Source organism: Dasypus novemcinctus, chromosome 20 (genome assembly GCF_030445035.2).
Source record: "Dasypus novemcinctus isolate mDasNov1 chromosome 20, mDasNov1.1.hap2, whole genome shotgun sequence".
Classification (NCBI taxonomy): Eukaryota; Metazoa; Chordata; class Mammalia; order Cingulata; family Dasypodidae; genus Dasypus; species Dasypus novemcinctus.
Window position 1 is genome coordinate 2804715 of NC_080692.1, and position 6989 is coordinate 2811703.

The 6989-nt window shown below is 37.7% G+C and overlaps 1 long non-coding RNA gene across 1 annotated transcript; it reads right to left on the reverse strand.

Moving 5' to 3' along the window:
- Nucleotides 1–587: 587 nt before the first annotated feature.
- LOC131274730 (uncharacterized) lies at nucleotides 588–3221 on the reverse strand. Its single transcript, XR_009182005.1, has 3 exons — nucleotides 3087–3221; nucleotides 2292–2359; nucleotides 588–1880 (listed from the first exon to the last, which is right to left on the reverse strand). It is a non-coding gene; the product is annotated as an uncharacterized lncRNA (long non-coding RNA).
- Between the last annotated feature and the right edge of the window lie 3768 nt (nucleotides 3222–6989).

A 6989-nucleotide genomic window follows, 5' to 3' on the forward strand; every position in this document is an offset into this window, starting at 1 on the left:
TGTACAGGCTATAACCCCAGAAGTACCCGATCAGTGGAGAACAGAGGAGGGACTTGCATGTTAGGTTTAGGTCATAAATATCACTATTTCTTGTTGTTTGGTGCGTATGCCATTTTGTCCAGGTCACTGCTCATGCTGCAAGATCATTAATAAAATTCTTCTCTCCTCTAAAAAAAAAAAAAAAAAGCTTCAGCCAATAGGGAAAGTGCTGTAAGAGGTTGCTATTCACATGTGAGGTTAATGGGTACACACTGTTTTGCCTGTAGTTGAAGAATAAACAAAGAAGTAATATTTAAAGTAGTAACATTGTGATGAGTCAAGCAACTTAAATAGTATATAGGAGGTTTAAGTGTGACGTTATAAACAGCTCTTTCAGAAGTTAGTGAGTGATCAGTATCTGGAAGGAATACATAAGGATGGGTTGTACAAACAGTAAAGGAATCTATAAGACCTTTAGCTACAATAGAGGCATTGCATTGAGGTTTGTCAAGACAGGCCACTGTACCCTTAGTATACTGTATAGTCCAATGATCTCTAGGGAAAAAAAGACAATTCCAGCCTCCAAAGGTCATGGAGATTTTAGAGGGTTAAGCAATTGAAATGATGCACAGCCACTACTGGCACCACTCCATTCAGTTGTTTTATTAACAGGAAAAGTACAGTAAGTAACACTTTTACATAAACTTCAAACCCAGGTCCCCAAGAAACAAAGTTAAAATTATGACTGTGAGAGATGGGAAGACAAGTGTCTTGACGTGTTTTCCAATATGGTAGTCTGTCTTGAGATTGTCTACAGCATCTATAACCTGGTGCAGAAAGATTAGCAGAGAAACAGGGAGATGGGGCTTTCCCATTAAAGCCAACAGTACAGATAATGGAGAAATTTATGGTGCAAACAGGAACGTTAAAACTCAACCTACCCTTCCAATCATATGCATTTAGTGGTTTGCAGATAGGAAGGCAACTGACATTGAGTCTTTTAGGAAGACAAATAGGTGGATTAGTAGACATTTAAGTAATAGCTGTATTAAGCATAACTTGCCAGTTGGGAGAATCTAAAGGTTCAATGGGGGAAAGCCAATAACCTCCAGTATAAAAAGTATCATTAGAAGAGATAGGGGGATCTAGGTCCATCCAGGAATCTAGGGATAAGGTAGGTGGATTAAGCACATGATCCAAAAAAGTGTGGCAGACACAGCTGGACAACAAATTACCAACAGCAACAGACAGGCAAATAATTTGGTGGTATTGTTAGTCTTCACAGCAAGGCATGCTAGAAACGGATTTTTGGGAGTATCATCTTTATCTGTTTGTTGTAAAGGCCCATTACTTGTTGATTTAAAGTTTTTAAATCTTCCCACATAATTCCTGCAGCCTTGTTTTCATTTTTGTTATGGCATCTTTAAGTGCTAATCTTCAGTCGCCTCAAACTGCTAGGTCTTCCGGGGTCATAGTCATCTCCAGTTTGCAGGTGGAAGACCAAGCTCAGAGTGGTCCATGAAATAGCTTTACATTTAGGGCTGGCAGCCAGTGGATTCTTGCAGAAGTAGAAACAAAAGCATAGCCCTATCCCCATGTAATAAGAGAAGTGGGTTCCTGCCATTCAGGGCCCAAGTTAGGATCCTTATGCCAAACCAGCAGATGTGCATGAGGATATGAGGGGCTTGAAAAATGTCTTTCTATGGCAGAGTGGGAATGAACATCATGGTTGTAAAAATTTAAGGAATATAAGACTTTTTGTAACTGATCCTGTGGGGGGAGGTCCATATTCCCCCTTTGTTGTTTCTTAAGATATGTTCCTAAAGATGGTGAGACCATTCTACACGAGCTTGTTCCTGCAGATTATGAGGAATGCCAGTAATATGTTGAATATGCCAATCCTGTTAAAAAAAAAAAAAACATTGAAAAGCCAGTGAAGTATAAGTGGAACCATTATCAGTTTTCAAAGTGCGGGGATGACCCATAATGGAGAAAGCTTAAAGAAAATTGCCACACACATGAGAGAAGCACTCTCCAGTGTGTAAAGAAGCAAATGGGTAATGTGAGAATGAATCAATACTAACATGAACATACTTCATTCCACCAAAAGAGGGGTAGTGAGTCACATCCATTTGCCATAATTCGTTAGGTAGTGAGCCACTTGGGTTAACAGCTCTCGCAGGTTGTGGTTAAGTCACAGTTTGGCAATCAGCACAGCTGCAGACAATTTATTTAGCTTGAGCAAAGGACAAATGAAACTGTTTCATGAGAGCTCTGGCATTTTGGTGAAAGAAATAATGCGATAAACAAACCTGTTGAAAATTAAGTGTAGAAGTCATGACTAAGCAGTCAGCTTTGGCATTCCCCTCTGTTAATGGTCCTGGTAGAGAAGTGGGAGAATGGATGTGAGTAATATTAACAGTATTAATTCAACCATCTAAAAGAGATTGGAGGGTAAGAAAAAGTGGATCTAAAACTTTGTGATCCACAGGCTTAATAAGTGCAGTTTGAATAGTATGAACCACATACACAATGTAAGTAGAGTTGCTAACAATATTTAGAGACTGTGAAGAAAAATATTGTAAGGACACAATGACCACTGCTGAGTGGATGAATAGCTCTGCAAAGTAAATGATTGCCAGTCTTCAGGCATTTTCCAGGTAAAAGCAGCTTTACCAGTTTTTCCAGATCTGTCTACAAAGACAGTGAGAGTGTTTTGACGGATGAGAAATAATAGTAGGGAGAGTAAAGGGTAAGGGATGTAGGGGTTGGAGAAATTTATCAGAAGGAAGGGAGAAATTAATATATCTGTAGAAATCTATTAAAGCATTGTGAAAGTCATGAGAATGCTGTAGCGATGCATCAGACTGTGAGGTGGCAAAGGGAATGAATAATGATGAAGGCTCATTTCCACTCACAAGCACTGATTCTGTCCCTTTATGATTAAGGAGGAAACAAGTTGAACATATGGAGTAAGTGATTTCTTTGGGTTATGGAATAAATAAACCCACTCAAGAATACAAAGTGCTGGAGTCAATGGCCTATGAATCCTGTTGGAGAATGTGGTGTAAAAAGACAGAAAGACAAGGTTAAGACGATGCAAATACCTTTGTGAGATGGCTTGTGACAGTAAGTCCAATTCAGCTTTTGCTTCAGCAGTTAGCACATGTTTTGAAGTCAGATTTGTATCTCCTTTAAGGGTGTTAAACAGATGTTGTAGTTGATAACACAGGAATACCTAATATGAGTCCTATCCAGTTTATGACTCCTAAAATATGCTGTAAATCATTCAAAGTAAGTTCAGAAGGAATGGTTAACTTAAAGGCTGACAGCCACACATTTCTGTTGGCTAAAATATAACCCAAATACTGCCACAGTTCAACCCTCTGAATTTTTTCTTGAGAAATAAGTAACCCATTAATTTGGATGAAGTGATGGACTTCATGTAGAAGAACTTGTAGGTTTTTTTCTGTATCACTTGTGAGTAAAATATCATCCATATAATGATAGAGAATAACTTTTGGATATTTTTCATAAACAGGCTGTAAAATTTGATGAAGTAGCTATTGACAAATGGTAAGATTACTAACCATACCTTGAAGAAGCACAGTTCATTGATATCTCTGCATGAGAGAAGCATTGTTAATAGCTGGCAAGGAAAAAGCAAACTGAGGGTGATCTTGCACAGCTAGGGGAATAGGAAGGAAACAATCTTTCAAGTCAACAATAATTAGAGGCCAATTTGGGGGGATCAACCTGGGTTAGGGAGACCTGATTATAAGGCTCCCATGGGTTGAATAATTCTTTTAATTTGTCTAAGATAATGAATAAGTCTCCATATTCCAGATCATTTTGGAATAACAAAGATAGGAGTGTTCTGAGGACTGTGGGACACTTCTAGGCAAGCAATGGCTAGTTGTTCTTTCACCAGTTGATGTGCATGGTAAAGTTTCTCCTCTGATAAAGGCCTCTGATCAGCACATACAGGTCTGTTAGAGATCCATCTCTCTTCCCCACAAATTAATAAGGATGGGGAAACATAAGGTTGAAAATGTGCTGTCCCTCTGGCCCAGTTACTTGTAAAAGCATAAAACTACACTGTGTAGTTGTTGAACCTCCTATTCCTTACAAAGGAAAGGAACAGGATTCCTTAGGCCAGGCAGATGGCCAAAAGGACTCTGAAATAACTGCTACATCAGCACCCATGTCAACTAGCCCAGGAAACTCTATTCCATTTACAGGTATTGTTAGCATAGGTTTATTCTGCTGTAGGACTTGAGTTCAGAATTTTGGAACACTGGTACTGTCAAAGCCCTCAGCTTGATCTTTATATTCTGATTTGATAGGAGGCATAGGAAGTAGCAGAAGTTGTGCAGTATGCTGCTCCTTTGGAACAATTTGAAACACATTGGATCTAAGCATAAATTTTATTTCTCCTATATAATCATTATCAATAACACCAGGGTGAACAGGGAGCCCATTAATAGTAGTACTGGATCATCCTACAAGACCAAAGGTATTCTCAAGTAGAGGGCCTCAGACATGGGTAGGAACCAACTCAATCTTATTCATTCTTTTAAAATTGTTTCTTGAGTGGAGCAAAGGTCAAGCCCAGCCCTTCCTCAGGTGCTTGCTCTAATGTCAGAGATTGAAGAAGACCGGGCATTTCTCAAAATGCCTGAGGTTTGCTCTGGGAGCCCCACTCTGCTGGACATTTCCTAATAGGGGTCGCCCTTGACTGTCAAAGATGGATTTGCTTTGATTAGCCCAATGTTTTCCATTTTTACATTTAGGACAGACTTGAGTAGGCAAACATTCAGAGGGAGAAGAAACTTAACAGTACAAGTCCTCTGAATATGTCCTCTTCTTCCACATTTAAAACAAGTGACATTGGTACTAATAAGAGTAGCAAGAACTTTTGCTTTATGGATCTCAGTACCCACATTTTGACAAGACTTCAGATAATCTCCTATGGCAACTGTGGTGGATTTGATAGGTAACAGAACCTGTTGACAATCACCATTAGAATTCTCATAAGCCAATTACATAAGCAATGTATCAGCAGCCTGGGTATTGTCTATTTGCCTACCAATAGCCTCTTTAAGCCAATCTATGAAATTCATGTAAGGTTCATGGGTACCTTGTTTAATGGAGGTGAAAGATTTCTGAGGGCATTTCCCTTCTGGTACAGCCTTCATGTGTTTTGAGCAATTTCAGAACATTGAGTAAACAACCTCTGATGTGCTTGAGCTTGAGTCTGAGGATAGGCAATTTGGCCTATACCAAGAAAAGCTTCAAGAGTAACAGGAATCTGGTGATTAAGATTTTGAATATATAATAATATATCATTTATTTGAATATATAATAATAAAAGCATTTCAGCTCATTCATGATATTATTATATTCAGCCAGTGCAGTGAGAGTGCAGACTAACATTTTCCAATCTACTGGTATCATAGCATGAGCACTTGCCAAGGCTCTGAGGAGCCTCCCAATCAGGGAGATTGCCATCAGCAGTGAGTGATGCTTAACCCAATCAGTTGAATCCCTTAAAAGGGTAAGTGATTGCAGCATTGAGAGAGAATTTCCCATCTCATCTTTGGACAGCCAACATCTCCCAGAACTCATGAAGAATCTTCAACATTTCACATTATTGACAAAATGAACACTGGACTTTCATCAGAGCTCCTGGTTGCAGCTTGCCTGTGGATCCTGGACTTGTGCATCCCCACAGCTGTGTGAGAGACTCTGATCAATCTCTTACTATTGACAGATATACTTTATTGATTCTCTTTCCCTAGAGAACCTTGATTAATACAAGTACAAATACAAGAATGGTCTTCTATGACCTAGAACAAATGTATGTCACTATTACAAGGTAGTAAAAATGTGGTGATGAATGGGGAAATAGAATTATATAATTAATGGACAATAAATAGAAAGAATGTACATTCTTGCAAGATTATCAAAGAAGTTACTATATCAATGCTATGGGTAAATAATAGGTGTGAATGGGAGTTTTTCTTTTGGGCTAAGGAAAATGTTCAAAATCTATTGCTGTAATGAATGTATAACTCTGTGATGAAACTGGGAGTCACCTAGTATACACTTTGGCTGAGTCATACAAAGTATGGGACTTCATAGTATAGTGAATAACAGGTAGAAGATGGAATGTGGATAACAGTAAAAACAAGAGAATTATCATGAAGTATTACAAATGTACAAAACTAATACATGATGCTAATATTAGGGGCTTTATGGGAAAATACACTAAATGAAAGCTATAGACGACAAATAATAGTAATATTTTGATGCCGTTTCCTCACAATCTGTAAAAATGTTCTATATCAATGCAAGGTGTTAGTGGAGGGGTGATGTATGGGAACTCTGCATATTATGTATGACTTTTGTAATCTCACAACTTCTCTAATAAAAATGTATATTAACATAGCACCAGAAATGAAAGAAACAATAGATTAATGGGACCACCTCAAAATTTAAAACTTCTGTTCATTTTGTCAATAAAGTGAAAACTTAACCTATACAATGGGAGAAAACTTTTGGAAACTACACATCCAGTAAGGATTTAAGGGTTTATTATCTAGAATATATAAAATAATCCTACCTTTCAATAATAAAAAGAAAACACACAATATAAAATGGGCAAAAGACTTGAACAGATTTTTCTCCAAAAAATATATACAAATGGCTACAAAGCACATGAAATAATTGTTAACATTCCTAGCTATTAGGAAAATGCAAATCATAAGTGCTATGATATATCATTTCACACCCACCAAAATGGCCACTATTTCTTTTTTAAAAAAAGAGAATATATTTCACAACAATGAAAAATGTTGGTGGAGGGGTGATGTATGAGACCCCTGTATAATGTTATGTGTTTACTTTTGTAAGTTCATAATCTTTACTGTACACTTCATTTTTTTAACATTTAAGGCTGTTTTTGTTTTATTTAAAAATTTAATTATTTTTCTCCCCCCACCTCCCCC